Raw genomic sequence first — 23501 nt, 5'->3', positions numbered from 1 at the left:
CCTCCCTGAGACCTGTCCATCTCTGTCTGTCCCTGACAGGAACATTGTCAAAAGCATCCCTGAGAGGAAATGTTCTGAAACTGATTTGTCCAGTCACCACCACAGCATGCTTTTTGCAGAGCCTAGTCTGAGGTGAGCTGGATGAATCTATCCGTCCAGACTGTGGGCTGTCGTTAAATATTTCTGAGCACTAATGGAGATCTAGCTCTATTTACCCCATCGACTTGGCCTGGGTTACCAGAACAAGAACCCAGCCCAACGTGAATGCTTTGGGAAAGGACCCACCAGTCTGCACATCCAGTTTTTTGCTGCTTAAGAACTATACGGCAGTGGTTCTCAAACCTTGGTGTGCATCAGAATACCCTGAAGAACTTGTTCCAACACAGGTTCCTGGGCCCCTGCCCTAGAGTTATAAATCAGGAGGTGGGGGAAGGGCCTGGGGACGCTGCTTCTCCAAGCAGTTCCCAGGTGATAACTGAGGCTGCTGGTCCCAGGAGTACACTTGGAGCAGCTGAACACAGCACCTCAGTCACCAGCTGAATGACAGAGCTGGCTTCTTACCGAACTGGCCTGGCAGCACGGCCAAGCCCGGTGGTTCTCAAACCCAGTCCCACTGGAAGCCCCCTGGGTTTTCAAACCCAGTGCCCCCACTGGTATTCTACCACTGAATCAAAGCATGGGATTTGCCCTCAATTTTCAAAGCAAACTAATAAACCTCTGGCACTAATGACTACTTGCTTCTGTTATCATCTAAAAGGACTTAATTTCTCAACAAATTACGTATTTTTGTTAATACTTCATTGATATATATAAAATAGGTAAGCAACAAGGACCTACTACATAGCACAGGGAACTATACTCAATATTTTGTAATAACCCATAAGGAAAAAGAATCTGAAAAAGCATACATGTATGTGTGTGTGTGTATGTATGTATGTGTGTATATATGTATATGTGTGTGTATGTGTGTGTATACATAACTGAACCACTTTGCTGTACACCTGAAACTAACACAACATGGTAAATCAACTATACTTCAATTAAAAAAAACACTTGAGTTCAATCAATATGACATATGGTTGATAAGAAGTTGTAATGGCTGGCTGACACAGCCAACACCACACGGAAGGACACCAAAATTCAGGGCACTTGGCCTCCAGCTCAAGTCCCACTTTGCCAAGGCATCTATCTCCTTTGACCACGGCAGCAGGATGTTCTAATCACTTAACACGTCCCCAGACCACCGGACAAAAGAAGGGTTTTATTGCCCTCAAAACTCAATCTAGTGGACAAAATAAAATGGGCACACACATTATACTTTTTTTTTTTGTGGTACGCGGGCCTCTCACTGTTGTGGCCTCTCCCGTTGTGGAGCACAGGCTCCGGACGCGCAGGCTCAGCAGCCATGGCTCACGGGCCCAGCCACTGCACGGCATGTGGGATCTTCCCGGACCAGGGCACAAACCCATGTCACCTGCATCAGCAGGCGGACTCTCACCCACTGCGCCACCAGGGAAGCCCACATTATACTATTTTTAACCAAGGCAATGTGTAACCTATTGCTAAGCTGTGTGACATAAATATTACAGGCTTCACATTTTCCACACGAGCAATTAGGCATCACAGAAATGGCTACATCCTCCCCATGCCTCTGCACTGGAGTCCTTTAGGGTCCCCTACTCAAGCTAAAAGAACCATCGTAACGTTTGTCTTCCCATAGTTTAATTTTAAAAATGTAACATGCATCTGTCCTTGGCAAGAGCATATAAACCCATGCTCCAACTATGAACACAAACATTCTGCCCACGTCCAGCACAGAGCTTGTCCCTGTCCTGTGTGCCACAGGTCACTCAATCTGGTGCCAAGACAAAGAGCCTGGTGTCACATCCCCAACAAAGGGATATTTACCGGCTTGTGATTTTTCTTTCCTGACCTTTATCCCTTGAATGCGTAAGGTGGACAAGCAAGTGAAACCAGCAGATTAAAATATTCTATTTCATTTACAAAAAAAGAAAAGAAAAGAAAACCTACTATGTTAGCTTTAAAGGGGGGGGTAGGGCCAGCACATCTGGATCCAATCATTATAAAATTTCACATTCTCAGCATCTTCCCTCCCATAGGGAAGGCAGCAGAGCACAGGGACAGAGCACAGATGGAATCCCTGGACCCTGACCCAGGCTTTGCCACTAACCCAATGCATGACCTTGGACAGAGTCCATGACCTCCCTAGGGCTCAGTTTCCTAAAGAGTCTTCCAGGCCACAACACACCCGTGGTAACTAGTAATAGGATTCTATTGTTGATGAATCTGTAATGACCTTCACTTTTCCGCTTGATTTTATCTGCAAAGATTCCAATTCTCCTGGGAGGAGTCAGAGCCATTGTTCCTTTCTCTCTGGGTCAGTCACTCCCCTTGCCCCTCCTCCCCTCTCCCTGGCGGTGTCTGCACTTCCCCATTTCAGCTTCTCCAAGAGGGGGCTGTGATGAGAAAGAATCCCCGGGAGAGCTTCCCAAATTGGCACTGACTCTCTCCAACTAATGTCTAGCACAGCAGGCCTTTAGTTCATCAAATAAGCTTCTAATTGTCTTTTTGGAAATGTGTGTGGACGCTTATTTGGAGCCGTTTGGCAAATGCCTCGCACGGTATTTTCTCTGACATCGTGCTTGGAGAAGGAGGATTAAGGAGCCTGGAGGAGCATTAGAAAAACTGCACTCCAACTGATCCTGTCCTTGGATGGAGATTAAACAACTTTTTCAGGGACCCACCACTGATATGATGCAAACTTCTGCAGTCTCCAAGAACTCGCTGACTTTGACATCTGGACCTAAGTCTCCTCCCAGGAACAGCGAGAAGGGGTCCTGACAGAGTCAAAGGATGCCAAAGACCATGGCACACTTGAGTGGTCCCAGCAGAGCTCTCCTGTCCCCAGGTGTCATTCTTCCCAGGTGCAACATTTAACAGGCTGGTGAGGGCCCTGACATCAGGCTGGAGACAGACCCTAAGAGTCAGTAAGAACCACAGTCAAGAGGATGTGTGATGAGCATTCAATTTGGAGTCAGAAACCTGAGGTCAAATCCCTGGCCTAGCCTCTCTTCCAGTTCCTCAGAAGAGATGATCAGACCTTGTTACTATTACCTCCCTGGTGTAAAATGTTGACAGGTGTCCCTGCCCTCTAGGCAAACCCTGCCCCAAATTTCTCTGTGCATATACATTTATCTCAGGATCTTATTAAAATGCTGATTCTGAGTCCGCAGGTCTGGATGGAGCCCGAGAGTTCCAACGAGTTCCCTGGTGATGCTGATGTTGCTGATCCTTGGAAGGATAGCAAGCTTTAGATAGCAAGGACAAAGAGATTTATGACCTCATCCAGGGTTTCTCAAATATCCCCAGTAAGAATCACACTGGGGTAACTGTTACATACACAGATTCTAGGGCCCCAACCCAGATGACTGCAGGCCAGGTGAGCTGTCAATTTAGCAAGTACTCGGGTGAGTCTTACTGTCAGAGAAGTTTGGGAATCCTGGTCTAGCTCATCCGCATCTCTCATTTAAAGCTCCTACTCAGCCTGCGGCGGCCCTTGCGTCCTTTACATTGTTCTCCTCAGTTAACTTAAAATCTAGTAACATAGCTCCTGCTTCCGGGGGTTAGGGTTAGAGCACATTTAGAGCTGAAGGCTCTAAGGCGCCAAGTCTTGGTGCACTTGGAAAATGATCATCTTTGTCCCACCTGAGCTCTGGCGGCCCCTGCGGGACTGAGGTAGGACGGGTGGCATGGCTATCTCAGCATACTTACAATCATCACCAAGCCCCCTGGCTAGAAAGCGCTGCTCCCACCTCAACTTCATTGGTCAACGAACAAAACCAACCAAAACAGCCCTCCAATACATCCCCCCCCACCCCCGTTGTTCTTCAGATGATCCAAAACAGAGGAGAACAAACAAACATACCAAACTCCCATTCTGAGGTTGTCTACCTGAGCCAATGCAGCACAGAGGTGAGAAATATACACATATCTCCATTGACTCACCCTAACAAATGACAGCTAATTACCATGTGCCTAGGAGCATGCACAGTCTGCTTTGTATTTATTATCTCATTGCATCCTTGCAACAAATCCTTGATTTGTCTGTTTTATTGAGGACACGGAAGCTTACAATGGTTAGAGGACTCCCCCAAGGTCACACTAGGAATGGCGGTCACTGTATAATAGGTTCCTACATGTAACCCTTTGCAACAATCAACCCTCTTCTGATTTGTTTTAATGCCTCGTGCTCACACATACACCCTCCCAAACTGTGCTTTCCATGAGATCAGGGCTCAGGTTGCACCGTATCCACCATGCACCTCACAGACACTCAGAAAAAGATTTGTCAAACTGATGAATGACTTCAAAGCCAGCGTTCCTCCATGATAACAAGGTGCCTCCACCCTACAAGGCTACAGGCGCACCTTGGTTTAAGAGACTCCCAACTGATAAAATATGAATTTATAAGACCTAAGTTGGAGAAAGGATACAGAGGCCTGAAGGATTCTTCTCCCACTTCAGCCATTCCGCCCTCACATCTGGACAAGCCACTTGGACTCTCAGTACCTTAGTTTCTCCATCAGCATGATGGTTTAATTCATCCCCCAAACCTTTGTGAACTCCCACCACACACTAGATGTGGCACTAAGATGAAGATGGTCAAGAAGAACGGGTGGGAGGTCAATCCCGTCCCTCAGAGCCCTGTGCCACCTCCACTCCCCCCACCCCACTAAGCACCAACCTAGATAAAGCATACAGAACGCTTTTCAAACATGTATGGAACAGAGATGGACCTAGGAGAGTCATTTGCATCACAGACGAAATCTTTAATTCGAAAACTAATTCACGAAAAGAACGGCTAAAGTGACAAGTTCCCCTGACACATTTTTTGAGTCAGGTTCATTTAAGTATTATTATGTACAGTAAATTTCACCCTTTTTAAGTGTGTAGTTCTATCCATTTTGACAAACACATGCAGTTCCTGATGCAGTGTTAAAAAAATAGATTATTTATCTCTAACTTTTCAAGAATACATTATATAAAGTGACGAGGGCATGTATGGCCCAAAGACACAAAATTAATCTTAGCTCTTCTTTCTAAAAGTGAAGGTCCTCATTCTGCCAGAAGGAAGAACCTAGAAGTAAAAATCTTGTCAGGGGCGGGGAGGTAGGGTGGGGTGGGATCAATTTGCAGATACATCTGCAAGGCAAGGAGCAGAGAGTACCAAGATCTATTGGTCAAGGCAGTTGAATTTCCTTTACTAATTGGAGAGTCCCTCCCCTCAACCCCACACGCTCTCATGTGAAAGCATTTACCAATTTTTTTTAAATATACAGACAGAGCCCAAGAACACAAACCTATTTCTACCAAAGGTCATCCTTAACCACTTGCACAGTTTAAAACCACAAAGCTGGGCTTCCCTGGTGGCGCAGTGGCTGAGTGTCCGCCTGCCAGTGCAGAGGACACGGGTTCGTGCCCGGTCTGCGAAGATCCCACATGCCGCGGAGCGGCTGGGCCCGTGAGCCATGGCCGCTGAGCCTGCGCGTCCGGAGCCTGTGCTCTGCAATGGGAGAGGCCACAACAGTGAGAGGCCCGCGTACCGCAAAAAAAAAAAACCACAAAGCCTCCTTGAATTAATTCCAAAAATCTCTAATAAATTTCACATTACTACCAATGCTCCAGAGGAATTATTTACCTGGACAAGGAACATAACTTTTTGTTGTAAGACGTATCTTAAAATGAATTGCATGAGCTTATGTACAAAACGGAGGGGGATGATTGTTCAAAGAGAACTCTAACAATCTGTTAAAATTACATCCCTGATGCAGAACAAGGTCCTAGTAACTTCAGACTACAAACAGCATTACAAGCCGGAAAATGGCAACAAATGACAAGGTTGATTGTTTGTAAACATAGATTGTTTTTAACCTTACTATGTAGCTAGCTTCTGGTAAAAAGCACAACTGTTTTCCAAGCCCTAGCTCAGTGGCACTCAAACCTCAGTATACCTAACAATCTTCTGATTATGAAAACTCCCTATTCTTGGACCCCACACAGACATACCAAATTAGAATATCTGGGGACTGGGCAGCTAGAGTATTTAACCTTATTCCTGGGTAATTCTGAGAGTACTGACCTAAGGACCACACTCTAAGGAAATGCAACCCGCACTAAGAGAGCATGGGTTTTGTTATATAGGCACTAAAATAAAATCGAGTTGGGACTTCCCTGGTGGTCCAGCAGTTAAGACTCCGTGCTCCCAGTGCAGCGGGCCCGGGTTCGATCCCTGGTCAGTGAACTAGACTCCGCATACCGCAAATAAAAATATCCCACGCGCCGCAAAGAAGACCCAGCGCACCCAAATAAATAACTTAAACAAATAAATATTTTTTAAAATAAAAATAAAGTCGACTTGGTGAAGTAACTTGGACACTGACCCTGAGTATGGGTTATAATCTATAGGCTAATGGCCAAGATTTAGAAATGTTGTCATTATTCAGAGAGATTATCATTGTACTATCAACAGATGAGCTACACAGTGACAATCTTTTATTAATATTCACTTGCCAGTTCTAAATGTGGTCCCCAGACCAGCAGCTCAGAATTTTTGAGCCCCACCTGAGAAAGAAAATCTCTGGGGGTGGAGCCTAGGAATCCAGGTTTCAAAAGCTTCTCTAGATGATTCTTTTGCACTGGGCATGCGCCATCACATTTTAGTTCACGCAAATACATTTTATAATAAATACTTAACAGTCACAATTTTTTCTTGTCTTGTCCTCTTGCCAATTCTGTTTTTGCTTTGATAAAGCATGCAATGTTTGTCATCACATGGCCTCAACTTATCTCCCACCTGTTCCCCACTGTGGTGCAAGGTGCATCTGTACAGCACAGAAAGTTCAAGACAGATTTATTTTTCATTAGCTGAGTGACACTGAGCACAGCCTGGCAGCTGACCCTCCCCATCAGTTTGGTGGCAGGGGTACCATCTAAGAAGGTGATCCCCTTGGGCTCAAAGCACCCCAATTCCAGTGAGCACCTTCCCAGGTTGCCTCCTAGGGCCTCCCATGCAAGCCACCAACAGAAAATTAAATGGGAACCTGGCAGTATTGGTGGGTTCTCCTGCAAAAAATATTATGTCCATGGTAGACTGCATTCATTCTCACATGTTGGAGTGCATCACAATCTCCAGAGGAAATGATAAAAATACAGATTCCTTGGTTGTAACCTCAGCTTCTAGTTCTGTACTATTCCAGAAAGTCTCCTAAATCTGTATGTTTAACGAGTCTCCCAGGAGATTCTTATGCATATCAAGACTTGAGAAATCACCAGTGTTATGGGAGAAACCTAGGATACAGAGGAGAAAATCTGAGCTTGAATCAAACTTAGCCAGTATTTAGTGTGTAAACCTTGATACACATCAATTTCCTCAAAGTAGAAATAATACCTGCCTGCCATGATCATTATGATGGCTAAAAATAGAGACAAGACCTTAGGAAAATGTAAAGTCCCAGGTGTAGGTCAGTGAAACTCGGCAGGTGCAGAATTCCGCCACTATAATGGACGAGGGTCCCTTAGCCTAAACAGGTAACTTCAGTAACAAGCATTCCATGTCACATGCTGATTCTGAGAAACAAGTCAATTTGACAATCTATGTTATGCCTTGAATCGCGTCCCCTCAAAAAAGAAATGTTGGGGACTTCCCTGGCAGTCCAGTGGTTAAGACCCTGCACTTCCACTGCAGGGGGCACGGGTTCGATCCCTGGTTGGGGAACTAAGATCCCACATGCCGCGTGGCATGCCCCCCCCCCAAAAAAGAAAGAAATGTTGGAGTCCTAACTTCCCAGTCTCTCAGAATGTGACCTTATTTGGAAATAGGGTTTTTACAGAGGTAACCAAGTTAAAATGAAGACATTACAGTGGGCCCTCACTTATCTATTGTGACTGGTGTCCTTATAAAAAGGGGAAATTTGGACACAGAAACAGACCTGCCTAGGGAGAAGATGGCCATCAACAATCCAAGGAGAGAAGTCTGGAACAGGTGTTTCCTCACAGCTCTCAGTAGGAACCAACTCTTGCCAACACCTTGATCTCGAACTTCCAGCTTCCAGAACTGAGGCAGTAAAATTCTGCTGTTTAAGCCACCAGCCTGTGGTAAAGTGATGCTCAATCTGTCCGGTTCCAATTCAGGAGCAAAGTGCCCCTCTCTGACTCCTTCTGTGAGGGACATTTGGCCACCTGATGCTTCTCAGATTCCACAGGGCTTGTTCTCATATCTTCATCAGGTATGTTCATAAAACTGCACATACCCTATTTGTCAGGTCCAACAGAGAGCCAGCTCTGGGGGGACAGGGCATCACTACTGGCTCTGCTGTGCAGTCTGGAGCCTGTAGCAACTGTCACAAACTCAGAGCCCTAACATAACTGCAAGTTCACCAGCAAGAGCCAGCAAGTGGTTTTTCATTCTTATAAAATTGTGCAAACCTGCCCTGCACAGCCAATCACTCTCCCTTTTCCTCTGTCAGGGCAGCACCCATGGCCAGCTTCTCACTTCCAGCTGGTCTGAGAGCTGGTAGGTCACCCTCAACATGCAGGTACCAAGAGGCCCTAATCAAAAGCACCCATAAAAACCCTCAGGAGATGATTCTCTCAAACTGGGTTCAGCTTTCATTCTTGCCTAAGTAGCTCAAAACACACTAGGGAAATGCCCCCAAAGAAAATATAAAGCCATTCCAAGATGCATTAAAACTGTAACCCTGCAGGGTCTTACTCAGTAACCAGAGGGAGTGTGGGAGAGAGAGGGGCAGACCGGCCTGGTTGAAATGATTGTCCAGCATCAGGAAGGAGCCGTGTCTCTCCAGAGTGCAAGGTCGGCAAGTATCTCCCCTGCTGGGCAACTGTCCCCAGTGCCCTGGCTGATTTTACCTCCTACACACACTTCCTGGGTGACTTCTCCTAGGAGCCTCCCTAGGGAATTTTAAAAAACAGTGTCCAGGGCTTCCCTGGTGGCACAGTGGTTGAGAGTCCGCCTGCTGATGCAGGGGACACGAGTTCGTGCCCCGGTCCGGGAAGATCCCACATGCCGCGGAGCAGCTGGGCCCGTGAGCCATGGCCGCTGAGCCTACGCGTCCAGAGCCTGTGCTCTGCAACGGGAGAGGCCGCAACAGTGAGAGGCCCGCGTACCGCAAAAAAAAAAAGCAGTGACCAGGTCCCACTCTCAGAGATTCCAAGTCAGGGGGTGGTTTGGGAACCAACACAATCAGCAGGTTTAAGGAGCTTCCCTGGTGGTTCTGATGCACACCCAGAGCCTAGAATCACAGTCATGAATTAAAGTCGGGGTCCACCCAGACATCCCAGGAAAAGAAGAGAGTGCCCAGTGGTGGTTAGGAGAGTGGGACTCCAGTGCCAGCTTTGCCAAGTGGCTCCAGTCAGTCTCATCGTTCTGGGACTCAGTTCCTTCCCTGTCAAAGGGAGAGGCTGACCTAGAACCATTCAGGCTCCCTTTTTAAAGAAATAAAACACTGATGATAAAAATAAATATGTCCCACAAAGACATCTACTCTTTCTTCCTGGATGTACTAGGCCCGACGGCTTTGTGGCTGCATGTCAGGCTGCCCGTGGCTGACACCTTACCCAGAGGGAGAGCTCCTTTAACCCCGAGGGAAGGGCCCAGGAGTGACAGGTGCTGAGCCCAATGGAGAGCCCTTTAAGGAGAAAATTAAGCCTCTTAAAGTGCCCTCAATGTAACCTCTCAAACCCAGGAATAATCTACACTCCCCTTGGAAGATGTGCCACACATGATCTCAGGCCACACTCGGGAAATTATCTCCACTTACATCAAACTAGGTCCCGGACACGGATGCCAAGTAATTCAATGGGCAGTCCCGAAGCATGCAAACAGAAAGAGAAGAGAGGGGTCTTGATTTAAATACACGAAGTCTGGAGCCTGGGAGCTTGCGAGAGTAGTTCAGAGGGCAGCAAGGCACACTTCACCCATCTGCAGGAATTCACTCAGCCAGGGCCTCAAACATCGTATGAGGAAAAGGAGACATCTCTCTGTGCGGTCAAGTGGACCCTGGGGACAAGTGATGCACCAACAATTCACCAGAACATTGAGGTCAGTGATAAACACTTAAGACAAGTGAACTTAACGTCTTCAACCCAGCAGCGAGTTACCAAGCAGACTGTTTAAGAGCCCCTCTTCAGAGATAAAAGCGAGAGGCAGCCATTTGTCTCTGTCTAGCTGTCCTCAGCAGGTGCTTTCCACCACTCAACAAGTATGTAACAAGGACAGGATTCATTCATTCAGTGCTTGAACCCCTAACTCTCAGCACACGACCTAAGAAACACTGCCCCCGAGGGACAACACTTTTCCGCCTCAACATTGCTCTCTTCCTTAGCTCCAATCTGGAAAACAATGACTTTACCTCGTGGAAGGCTAACTCTATAACCAGCAAGTTTTCTTCATCAATTACTCACATTAAAATATTTTGTTGAATGAACCTATCTATGAAACAGAATCAGACTCACAGAATCAGACTTGTGGTAGCCAAGGGGAGGGATGGATTGGGAGTTTGGGATTAGCAGATGCAAACTAGTATATATGGGAAGGATAAACAACACGGTCCTACTATATAGCACAGGGAACTATATTCAATATCCTGTGATAAACTATAATAGAAAAGAATATGAAAAAGAATGTATGTATATGATAAATGAATCACTTTGCTGTACGGGAGAAATTAACATGACATTGTAAAGCGACTATACTTCAATTAAACAAAAATTTTGTTGATTATCTATCATGTGCCAGACATTGTTTTAGACACTTGGGGACACAAGTCCAAGGGATGTTTTCTCTCATGAGCTTACATTCTAGTGCTATGAGACAGACAATAAATGAATCACGTATGTAACACAGGCAGACCTCATGTTACTGCACCTCACTTTATCGCGCTTTGCAGATACCACTGTTTTTACAAATTGAACGTCTGTGGCAACCCTGTGCCAAGCAAGTCTAACAGGACCACTTTTCTATCAGCATTTGCTCATCTCCTGTCTCTGTGTCACATTTTGGTAATTCTCACAATATTTCAAACTTTTTCAATATTATTATATTTGTTATGGTGATGTGTGATCAATGATCTTTGATGTGACACCTGTAACTGTTTTGGGGGTGCCACAAACTGCACCCATATAAGATGACGAACTTAATCAATAAATGCTTGTGTTCTGACTGCTACACTAACCTGCAGCTCTCCGTCTCTTTCCCTCTCCTCCAGCTTCCCTGTTCCCTGAGACACAATACTGAAATTAGGCCAATTAATAACCCTACAAAGGCCTCTAAGTGTCCAAGTGAAAGGAAGGGTCACACATCTCTCACTTTAAATCAGAAGCTAGAAATGATTAAGGTTAGTGAGGAAGGCATGTCAGACAGGCCAAAAGCTAGGTCTCTTGTGCCAAACAGCCAAGCTGTGAATGAATGCAAAGGGAAAGTTCTTAAAGAAAATTGAAAGTACTACTTCAGTGAACACACAAATGATACAAAAGGGAAACAGCTTTATTGCTGATACAGAGAAAGTTTTGTCGGTCTGGACAGAAGAGCAAACCAGCCACAACATTCCCTTCAGCTAAAGCCTAATCCAAAGCAAGGCCCTAAGTCTCCTCAATTCTAGGAAGGCTGAAAGAGGTGAGGAAGCTGCAGAAGAAAAGTGTGAAGCTAGCAGAGGTTGGTTAGTGAGGCTTAAGGAAAGAAGCCGTCTCCATAACAGAAAAGTGCAAGGCAAAGCAACAAGCGCTGATATATTGCGTTGGCCAAAAAGTTCATTCGGGTTTTTCTCTAACATCTTGTGGAAAAATCCAAACGACCTTTTTGGCCAACCCACAGAATCTGCAGCAAGTTATCCAGAAGATCTAGCTAAGATCATTAATGAAGGAGGCTACACCAAACAACAGACTTTCAACGTAGATAAAACAGCCTTATACTGCAAGAAGATGCCATCTAAGACTTTCATAGCTGGAGAGGAGAAGTCAATGATAGCTTCAAAGGACAGGCTGACTCTCTTGTTAGGGGCTAATGCAGCTGCTGACTTTAAATTGAAGCTAGTGCTCAGTTATCATTCTGAAAATCCTAGGATCCTTAAGAATTATGCTCAATCTACTCTGCCTGTGCTCTGTAAATGGAGCAACAAAGGCTGGATGACAGCATATCCAGTTTACAACATGGCTTACTGAATATTTTAAGCCCACTGTTGAGACCTACTACTCAGAAAAAAATATTTCTTTCCAAATACTACTGCTCATTGACGAGGCACCTGGTCACCCAAGAGCTCTGATGGAGACGTACAACAAGATGAGTATTTTCCATGCCTGCTAACACAACATCCATTCTGCAGCCCATGGATCAAGGAGTCATTTCAACTTTCAGGTCTTATTCTTTAAGAAATACATTTTGTAAGTCTGTAGCTGCCATAGACAGTGACTCCTCTGATAGATCGGGGCAAAGCAAATTGAAAACCTTCCAGAAAGGATTCACCAGTCTAGATACCATTAAGAACACTTATGATTCACGGTAAGACGTCAAAATAACAACATTAACAGGAATTTGGAAGACATTGATTCCAACCCTCATGGATGACTTTGAGGGGTTCAAGATTTCAGTGGAGGAAGTAACTGCAGATGTGGTAGAAAATCAAGAGGACTAGAATTAGAAGTGGAGCCTGAAGATGTTACTGAATTGTTGCAATCTCATGAGAAAACCTGAATGAGGAATTGCTTCTTACACATGAGCAAAGAAGGTGGTTTCTTGAGATGGCATGTATTCCCAGTGAAGATGCTGTGAAGATTACTGAAATGACAACAAAGGATTTAGAATATCACATAACCTTAGCTGATAAAGCAGCTGCAGGGTTTGAGAGAACTGACTCCAATTTTGAAACAAGTTCTACTGTGGGTAAAATGCTATCAAACAGCACTGCATGCAACAGAGAAATTGTCCGTGAAAGGAAGAGTCAATCAGTGCAGCAAGCTTCATCGCTGTCTTATTTTAAGATGTGGCCACAAGCACCCCAACCTTCAGCCACCAGCTCCCAAACTGGTCAGCAGCCATCAACATAGAGGCAAAACCCTCCACCAACAAAAAGATCATGACTCTCTGAAGACTCAGAGGATGGTTACCACTTTTTTGCAATAAAGTATTTTTTAATTAAGGTATGTACATTGTTGTTTTTAGATGTAATGCTATTGCACACTTTTAATAGACTACAGTACAGTGTAAATATACACTGGAAAACAAAAAATACGTAAGACTCTATTTTGATATTCACTTTATTGCCGTGGTCTGGAACAGAAGCTACAATATCTCCCAAGTATGCCTGTATCAGGGAATAATAAATGATATGAAAACAAAGAAGAGGCTGAGAGCAGGGGCTGGGGGATGCCAGGGAGACCTCTAAGAAGGTGATACTGGAGCAGACTCCTGAGTCAAGTGAAGTGTGAGAGAACAGCCCCCTCCTTCAGAAGCCAGGACGGGGAGATCCAGCAGCAGAACAGGAGCTGGAACGGCCAGAGTGCAGGAGGAGAACCAGGTTAGGATTGCACTGCAGAAGCCAAGTGAAGACAGCCAAAGAGAGAGCTGGCTAACTGCTGCTGAGAAGCTGCAGGCGATGACAACTAAGAGTTGGCCATTAAGTATCACTGGCACCTGAAGAAGCATGGTTTTGGTGAAGAGGGGGTGGGGGGTGGGCAAGAAGCCAAACTGGGGTGGGTTCAAGACAGAATGAGAGGGGAAAGCGGGCAAAACGTATGACAGTTCTTTTAGAAAGTACTTACTCCAAGGGAGAATGAGGAATTGGGAGAAGAGCCGACTAGGATAGTGGGTTGAGAGTGTTTTGTGGTTGCTGCTTTCTCCCTTAAGATGAGAGATACTAGAGCATGTTTCTCATGGAGATGATCCATCAGAGGGAGAAAACTAATGATGCAGAAGGGAAAGGAGATTCGTGCATGAGTGAGAGCCTTGCATGCCAACAGGGAACGGGCTCCAGTTCACATGTGGTTCCAGTGCTGTGTGGTTACGGTGCAGGGAGGCTAGCAGATTTAGCACGAGATGATGAAACTAGTTCCTAATTGCTTCTTTTTTCTCCGTGAAATAAGCCAAGTCCTCAGCTGAGAGTGGGGTGGGGACAGAAACATAGTGGGCTGGGCAGTGTCAAGAGTCCGCCTTGAGGTTTATGGTCATAAATCAAAAGCAAGACGATGCAGATGGCTGGTTTTCTCCAGCCAGGTTCATCAGCCTGAGGCAGGAGCACAGAGGGCAGAGGGTGGGGTTTTCCCAGGAAAGTAAGATGAAGGGAGAAATGCTCAAAGAGGTTGAGGGTGTATGGAAGCACCTGGGGGTCGGGGTGGAGGGGAGAGTGGTAGGAGGTAATAAGTATGATGGACAATGAAGTGGAAGGGTCACCAGGTCAGAGGCCCATGTAGGGTGCAGGATAGGTGGAACAGGGTAATAACAGGAATAAGATAAAAGAGAAAAGGTGAGGGTCAGACTGGAATGCTTGTCAAGATTTTGGTGGAGGTACAGTTACTGGTAATGATAAGGTCCACAACTGTGGTGCAAGTTTAGTGGGTAATAAAATCAACTTAGTGGGTCATGACCAGCAATTTTTTTTTAATGACACAGAATAAAAAGTATGTAACTACATTATACCTAGTAATGGGTAAACACTGTTTCGTGAAACTTGTTTCAGTTGTATGTGTATTTGCATTGGGTCTCACATAAGATGTATTTCTCCTATGGATCAGGGTTAAAAAAAACTCCCAGGACACCAGGGCAAGGCTTCTCTACCATGGCACTGCTTACATTTTAGCCCACGTGATTCTCTGTGGTCAGGGCTCTCTGGTGCATCGTAGGGCGTTTAGCAGCATCCCAGGCCTCCCCTCACTGGATGCCCGTAGCACCCCCTAGACATTGCCAAATAGCCTCTGGGTGGCAAAACTGCTGAGAACCAGCAGCCTAGAAATAACCATGGGAGGGATGGCTGAAGTAGCAAGAGGAAAAGATAACTGAAAGAGAGTTGGTCAAAGGACTGAATTGGGGGGTGGGGGGGACAATCTATATAGATGTCCAAGTTACCAAAAATGTTGATGGGAGGAGGGACTGTGAGCCAGATGAACAAGATCTTCCAAGAATGAGGCAAAATAACTACTGAAGCCCGGGCGCCTAGAGCCCGTGCTCCACAACAAGAGAAGCCACTGCAATGAGAAGCCCGCACACAGAAACGAAGAGCAGCTCCCACTCGCTGCAACTAGAGAAAGCCCGCGCACAGCAACGAAGACCCAACGCAGCCAAAAATAAATAAATTTAATTAATTAATTAAAAAAAAAAAAGAATGAGGGAAAGTGACCCAGAGGGCTGTAGCTGAATGTTCTCTACCCCAGCTACGCATTAGAATTACCTGGAAAACTCACCCACCAATGCCCAGGCCCCACCCAGACCAACCAAATCAGAATCCCCAGGTGACCACAATGTGAAGCCAGGGTGGAGACGCCTACAGCAGATGCCCACTCTCCAAGGCCCAGCTGAAGTATGACCTCCTTCCTGAAAATTTCCTTCCTATTTCACTTCTTTTCATACACCCCACTCAGCACAACGAATCTTGCTTTGCTTATAACTTACATGTGAAATCATCAGAAAAGAAGAAAAGCACTAAAATTAAGCAGCTAAAAACAGAACAAGTGTTTATCTGCTGAAGAATTTTAGAATTAGGAGATCCGCTAGTGGGGAATCTTTCAGGGAAACTTCTTGAGCTTCAGGTCAGCCACTCCTCTGGAGGGCATCCAGACAAGTGAGGGTCCCCGGGCACAGCCCACCACTTATGTGTCACTGATAAGCATTGTTAGAAATATGTCCCCTCTGGAGACACCGTAATAGACACTTGTTGAAATTAATGACTACTGTACTTCATCCCCACCCCACCCCAAATGCACCAACGAGTAGATTACAACAATTTAAGCACCATTTATTATCTGATCACCATTTTCTTCACAATACCCTTCACATGTAGGCAACTTTTTATTAAAAGCAATCAGTGACATCAAATCTTGAATATGTATATATGTATGATGAAAAACAAAAAGACAGGAACCAGAGACTAATAGTCCTCTCTGCTTTCCCATGAGAAACCATTATAGAATATTTAAAATATCCCTGAACTCTGACGTTCACTGTTGATTAACCACACACAACCATGTACGAAACATCACTACATCCCCAAACACCTACAAAAGATACAGAAAAAAGTTAAGTAAAATAACTCAAATATTTCTTTTTCCCAGCTTGGTGAAACTGATAAAACTGAGTTAACTTGCCTTGATTGGCACCCTAACTTTCATCCATGAAAGGGCAGAGCACCGGCTAGACAAGAACCCAAGAGCTGCAAAACAGAGGAAGCTGTTCCTCTACACCAGTGGTTTGCAAAGTGTGGTCCAGCACCAGCGAGATCAGCATCACCTGGGAACTTGGTAAAAATGCAAATTATCAGTCCCCACCTAAGACTAACAGAATATGAAACTGTGGCCTAACAAAGTGGGTTTTAACAAGTCCTCCAGGTGACTCTGAGGCATTCTCTCCTGGAAACCACTGAATCTAAACCATGGTTTTCAAATTTGCAGCACAGCCCGGGCTTCCAGGGGGTTGAGATTCGGAGCCTCCCAATAGCATTCACAGAATCACGTGGTATGTACTTTTTAAAATGTGAACAGAGATTCCACTGCTTTTGAAAGTTTCATTTTTTTGTAGTGACTGCCAAGAACTGAAATACTATCAAGTTTCAAAAATCACATCAAGGGGCAGGACTGAAAATGCTACACAGGGAGAGCAATCAGCTAAGCTAAAGATAGTGTGGAAGGAGACCAGGGTTCAAATGCCAGCAGAGTCATTTAGCAGCAACTTTCTGGGGCTCAGGAAAACCAAGTTTGAGGAGATGCTGCTCCTCTCTAGGAAGCCTCTTCAGTTGGCCAGAAGACCCCACCTTCAGAATGGGATCAGAAAAAGTCAAGGGAAAGGAGACTGCTTGCTAAGAGCTTTCATGACTGCTTGTTGTCACTCTCCTGGGAGATAGAGGTAAATAGCTCTTCCAGAAGCCATGGCTTACCCTGAAGGAATTTACTTAAACTTGGGAAATCTCAGAATTTTAGAAGATAACTAACTGAAAGTTTCCAAAGAGACAAGAGATTGCTACAGAAGGCATCAGACAAAACATGATATTGCCCAAATTTGTTTCTAAAATGGTTCCAGACAAATTTCCTATTCATTAACCAAATAACACTTGAAAGAGTTTTCATACAGAAAAGCCTGCAAGTTTGAGCCAGTAAACCATTCAAGGTGTATAAGGGGCAAGTTAACCACCCCTCTGCCCCAATGCTAATTTTAAACAATATTAAATTTTATGCATCCTTCCGTATCTTTCTCCAAGGTCATACACCTACAAGGGCTTCTTTTTTAAATCGGACATAGGGTCATACTCTTGATACATATGATACTCGGCAACTCGATTTTATTTACATGTAATGTATCACAGACATCCTTCACAAAACAATCCATAGTAGCTGTACCCTATTTTATTCATCCTACTGATGGACACTCATGGTGCTTCTAGTTTATTTACCGTAGTAATCCTGCAATAAACATCCTCACACACAGATCCCTACATGCTGATGTTTTTACTTCTGTAAGAAAGGATTCCAAATATGCAACTGCTGGTTCATATGGCATACACGTTCCAAATTTTCACCAAAACTGTCTGCTTTCCCTAAAGGCTGCACCAGTTCATACTCCCCACAAGAGTCTGAGGGTTGCCCCCAACCCACCTAATGGAGGATGTTACCAATCTTTACAACATGAATTAATTGAACAGAAAACTAATATCTCTTTGTTTTTTAATTTGCATTTCCCTGACCATTATGTACGTTGAGGATCTTTTCACGTGTTTATGATCATTTGTACCTCTTATCTTAGGAATTGCCTGTTCACATCCTTTGTATATCTTTGATCATGCTGGACTGTTCAAGTACTGTTTAATCTCACACTAATCCCCTCTCGCCCCCGGAATCTATGAGATGTGTCAAGTATAAAAGAATAGCACCCTCTAGGAACTCAGTATGTGGGGTGAGGCCAGGGGATGATTTCTTAGCTTGAAGTACATGGTAAGCCCTCAAAAACAATTTCTGAATAAGTGAATAGCAGGCTTAGAGAATTCTGTTTGTTAAGAGTGCAGCTAAAAGAGTAAAAAGGAAACACAAATATTCACTACTTGTTCTGCATATTCAGAACAGCATCACTTTGGCTGAAATTAAATTGTTGGTTAAGGGAGAAACAAAACCATGGTCCTGGCACTGACTCTGACAATGCACCTTGAAACGGGTGGCAAAAGAGCCCAGTCTTAATTCATAGCTCTGGGTGGTACATAAACAAAGGCTCTCAAAACCAAGTGACACCTGCCACTAAGCCACAGGCTGTTCATCTGGTCAATGGACAGGAGAAGCCTACCTTAAACATTTTGTTCTTTTCTTGTTTTTTGTCTCCAACGCCACCCAAGATTTTTTAGCCTTTCAAAATCTCCTGCTTATTGGGGAAGGGGAGTGAGGAGGGCCTGCAGGGGGGTTTGACAGAGTTCAGATTCCTTAACTCTTTTAACTTTAGGCAAAACATCTGGTTATACCCAGCATTTATCCCCATTATTTGCAATAGTTCTGTTTGGCTTATGTCTTAACTAGTCTTCTTATTAAATATAAAAGTAATAGGATTAAAAACTTCTGGGGGAAAGTACTGTAATTAAAAAGGCACCAGTTGGGTATGGTAAGCCGTAATTCTGGTCCTGCTTATTAAGTTTTCCTTCTTGGCTTTAATTTTTTTTTGTATCCATAAAAATAACTTTGAATTATTTAACTCTTTTTTAGTACCTCCTGTATTGGCTAAACACCACCCCAAATCTCCAAGAAAACATTATAACTCAAAAGTTCTGGAGTAGTAATGTCACAGAACACAAGTTTTAGATACTGTCCCAAGAGTCAGGCATGCCACACACACTACAACACACACACACACACACACACACAGCCTGGTAACTTGACAGGCAACTCTCCAAAATGAATAGGCATTTTCTCACCTCCTGAAATTACAAAATCTTCTTAATAGGAAAAAAATTGCAGGAACTTTGATCAAACCATGACGTTATAATAAGAATCTGGCAAGAGGCAACAAAGCACAATTTATAACACTTTGTTAAGAGAGGCATAAAAAAAATAAATATTGAAGTAGTATACTTGGGAATGAAAACTGAAGGGTTTGTAATAAAACTTCTCTTTTTTAAATCTCTTATTTTAGCATTATTGAGAAAACTCCTTTAAGATTTTTATTATGTAATGTTTAGCACATGCACAAAAATGTGACACATATATATAAAGCACAATCCTAAGATGAATAAATACATCTTTAGATTTTCTTTTTTCTTGAGCATAGTTGGTAAAGATTTAAATTGTTCATCACCTGTAACCATCCTTAACTGTTCTTAGGAACAAATGATCTGCTGGGAGCCAGGAGTAGAGGAATGGGGGAATCAGTATAATTTTGAGCTATAAAAGAAACTGGGCTAAAGCAAAAAATAACACACACACACACACACATACATACCCCTATTTCTAAAACCTGACTTTGCTTAAAAATACTCTAGGGAACAGTGTTTGAAAAACCCTGAACAAGTAGATTTAACAGTAAGTGAGTTCAAGACCCATATAAATAAACCTTTGCCTAGAAAGAATTTCCCCAATAACTAATTGAACAGGATCATTTTAAAAGTGCACCTTCCCTTTGGAGGTAGAAGCACAACATCAATGCCAAAAACAGAAACTCTAATAACTCTCTAGTATCTCCTTGATGACCTGAGTGGGTACAAAGGCAGAGAGAAACCAGTGACTTCCCCGATCTGAGGAGCCCTGTGTTTCTGGGATTCAAGGTACCACTTCTAAGACTGGGAACTTTACAAAAGGGATGGAGGCTTTCAGCAACTGATTTGATTCTCTCCTAAATTAATTATGCTAATTCCAGATAAATGTATCTTAGGCTCAGGGTGTTCTCCACAATTCTAGGGCTCAGTGAAAACAAAATTAGCATTCGTGCAGGTATCCCTCCTCTCTCAAGGCCATTTGTCTTGTCACACCACCGCACCTCCAGGGTTTTTGCATGGATAACCCAAATCAGCCAACAAGGAAGATAAAATCTTGGAAACCCAATGGCTGACATTCCCACTAGAGGCATTTATCGAAGTGGACAGACGCAAGAGCAGCCTAATCCCTGACAACAAAGGGCGCATCTCCGAGATGAAAGCCTCCCCCCATCCCCTACATCCCCTCTGTGATCCCCTGAAGCCTCTCCAATGACAAAACCCCAAAGTGCTGACATGACCTCAATAGTATGGCATCATTTCTCTCGCCAAGGAGAACGGCTGGCACGTTCCTGCCAGCGAACTATAGGTCAGCCAATACGCCCTTCCCCTGACCCTTCGCAAAGCAGAGATTACAATCTATTTCAAAAGTAGATTCCCCAGTGTCCACTCCTGAGGAGTCGCCAACTCCAAGCTCTGGAGGAGGGAGGATAGCGCGCAACCTGAAGAATGCCACAACTCAGCACCCCGGGTACTATCAGAAGCCAAAGTAAGTGGTACTAAGAGCACCAGGCTGCTTGTAATTTATTACATTTGGGGGGGTACAATTCTCCGGAACATCACCCCTACTCTCCTGTCTTTAAGTGTGTCTTGCACAACGCCAACACTTCAGCTCATTCCTCTCTCACCGTCTGGAAATTGCCAGAGGTTAGTTTTCACCACGAGACAGGGACTGTGAATCAATCTCCTTTCCCCAGGTCACCTGGGCTCTTCACGGGCAGCAAAAATCCAAGTTTCCCCACGCGTCACCTGAAGCCCTAACTTCTGGAACCCCCCCCCCCTTAACCTCGCCCCACGAGCTGGCACCGCGGCGAGAGACGAGCACGCAGCCGCTGGCGCTGCGGCCGCAGCCAGGGAGGCGAGAGGAGGCTCGGACTGGTGTTCCGCCCCGGAACCCCCGCAAGCCAGGCCGTCGGCCCCGACGCGAAAACCGGGCGCCTCCTCTCCGCGGGGAGTGAGATCCCGCGTTCTGCGGAGCGCCCAGGCGGATCCCGGCGCCGGCAAAACGCTCCGCACCGGTGCCCGGCCGGGGGACGCGGCCAAGCGCACGGCTCCCGCGGAGCGTCCAGGCAGCCGCGGCGGCAGAAGAGGAGCGTGTTTCTTGCGCCTCGGGGCCCGACCGCCGCGTCTCGGCTGGACCGGGGAAGGAGGCGAGCCGAGCGTGCAGTCCCAGACGGCGGCTCTCGGCCCTCAACGCCGGCGGGCCGGCCTGGCGACGCGCTGCAGCCCGCGCGCCCTTGCGGGGACAGGCGCGGTGCGCGCCCTGCGGGGCCGCCTCAGTGCCGGCCTGGGCGCGCAAACTTTCCGAGAGAAAACCGCTCCAGCCTCTCCAGCGGGGGCGCCGCGCTCTCCCCCGGGCCCACCAACTGTTCGCCCCCTCCCCTCCGTAGCCAAGACCCACTGAAAATATGGCGCCCTCGAACGTCGCTCCTCGGTCCCCTCAGGGAATCCCGAAATGCCCGTCTCCAGGACCCCCGGCTCCCGGTGGGCGCGAAATTTCAGCTCCTGGGGCCGAGAAAGGAGAGGGCGCCCCTGGTCCAGCGCGAGGCCAGCGGCACTGAATCCCAATCCTCCCCTAGCTCTAGGTCCCTCAGCGGCCAGCAGTTTGCTAGTGGCGAGATTGCCAAGTAAAGGGGAATCGTGGAATCTGCAGGTCTGAGAGTCCGGGACTGGCAAAGGAGCTCCGCACCGGCCGGCTGTCTTTGCCAGGAGCCCGGCCGGAGACTTGTTTGCAAAGTGGCGCTGGAGTCGGGGCGACCAGTGCTGGAATGAAGCCGCTCCGCCTGCGCCAACTCTCCTGGCGCGGGGACCCGGCCGGGGCCGAGGGGACACTCCATGCAGGCGGGGCCGCTTTTCAAAGCCCAGTTACCGGAAACCCAGCGGGAGCCCCGCAGGGGACCGGCTGCCCACGGCTAGGAATCCGCTCTCGGGCGCCGGCTGCGAGGCTGTTTGCAAACCGCGGCGCCCGGGTCCAGTGCAGTGAAACATACATGTGCGATAGACAGGTGCATTAATTTAATTTTATTTTTATTTTCTGCAAATAGCCCTCCTAGAACATCAAATCTGGGAGCTTTGCGGGGTTTTTTGCATCACTCAAGAGATGCAAAAGGAAGGGGAAAACCACCCACATTTTCCTTCTGTAGAGGGGAGGGAAAAGACACGAGAAATTCATGCAACGTGCATGCAGCTGGAGGAAGAGGAAAACCCGACTGAGTCGTGAGCCTTACCGGCGGATGCATTTACTGTCTCACTGCAGAGCGCCTGCACCGGAGTGCAGCCGGCGACCCCCCGCGCGCCCGGCGACCGCTCCGCTCCCTCAGCCGCCTCAGCCGCTGCCGCCGCCGCTGGCTCCAGGCGCGGAACAAGAGCCGAGGGCGAGCGCGAGCGCACGGCCCGGGCGCGCCGGGAGGGCAGGAAGCGCGTCATCACTCGGGGACGGCGCGGCCCCGCGCGGCTCCGGTCCGGCGATGGTGCAGCGCGGCAGCCGGGCTGGGCCGGCACGAGCTCCCGCGGGCCCCTCCTGGGTCTCTAGCCTGCTGTCCGGTGGTGAGAGGGTCCGCGAGGCAAGGCGACGCGCCGGACGAGCTGTCGCAGAACTCGGGCTCTGCCATGCAAGGGGGGGAGGGGATGCACCGTCTTGGGGAATGGGGCCCCTAGGTCCGCAGAGCGCTTCTCCTGACCGCTGGCCCGCCGCTGGAGGAAGCGAGGTGCGGTTCCGACGGGAAGACCCTGATGGGCTCTGGGGTTCTACTGCGACTCTGTCGGCGGGAACCCGAAGCGGGATTGTCCCTCTCTGTAAATGTCGCACACGCCGACACCGAAACTCAGCTGGTCAGAGGTCATTTAGGGATTTAGAGAACGGCTTTAGGGATGAGGGGCATATTCTTTTAAGTTCATAAGAAGAAATTTCTTCTGCCTACTGTGCCCTTAAATAAAGTCAATTGTATACCTTACAGTTACACAGCCCTTAGGAAATGTAGGATGACCTGAAACCATTTGAAGTTTAGGAAGCGAGGAGACAAATCACAAAACACTGTGTATTATATGATCCCATTTTTAAAAACTACGATGTGTGGAGAGAGGCAGGAAAGACTGAACACATAAACACTAAGATGTTAACTAGGTCTCAGTGATTGGTGAGAGGGGACCAAAGAGAGTGAATCAAAGAGGTAGCTTCCAAGTCACTTACAAATATATATTACAAAATATATTTTCTGCTTAGTTCTAGTTTCTGATTTTTCTGTAAGGAACACATTACTTTTG

At 46.4% G+C, this 23501-nt stretch overlaps 1 protein-coding gene across 6 annotated transcripts in view; it reads right to left on the bottom strand.

Annotated features, from left to right (window-relative positions):
* The window catches only part of TLN2 (talin 2), a 448850-nt gene extending 426252 nt beyond the window's left edge, over positions 1-22598 (bottom strand). For all 6 annotated transcript variants that reach the window (XM_060151222.1, XM_060151260.1, XM_060151243.1 and 3 more), the window contains exon 1: positions 22466-22598. The gene's annotated coding sequence lies outside the window, so the exon portion shown is untranslated. The remainder of the gene's footprint in view (positions 1-22465) is intronic.
* Positions 22599-23501: the final 903 nt, after the last annotated feature.

The sequence above is a fragment of the Lagenorhynchus albirostris genome, chromosome 1 (assembly GCF_949774975.1).
Source record: "Lagenorhynchus albirostris chromosome 1, mLagAlb1.1, whole genome shotgun sequence".
NCBI lineage: Eukaryota > Metazoa > Chordata > Mammalia > Artiodactyla > Delphinidae > Lagenorhynchus > Lagenorhynchus albirostris.
The sequence above is the reverse complement of the archived record's forward strand: the minus strand, read 5'-3'. Positions and strand labels throughout refer to the sequence as shown.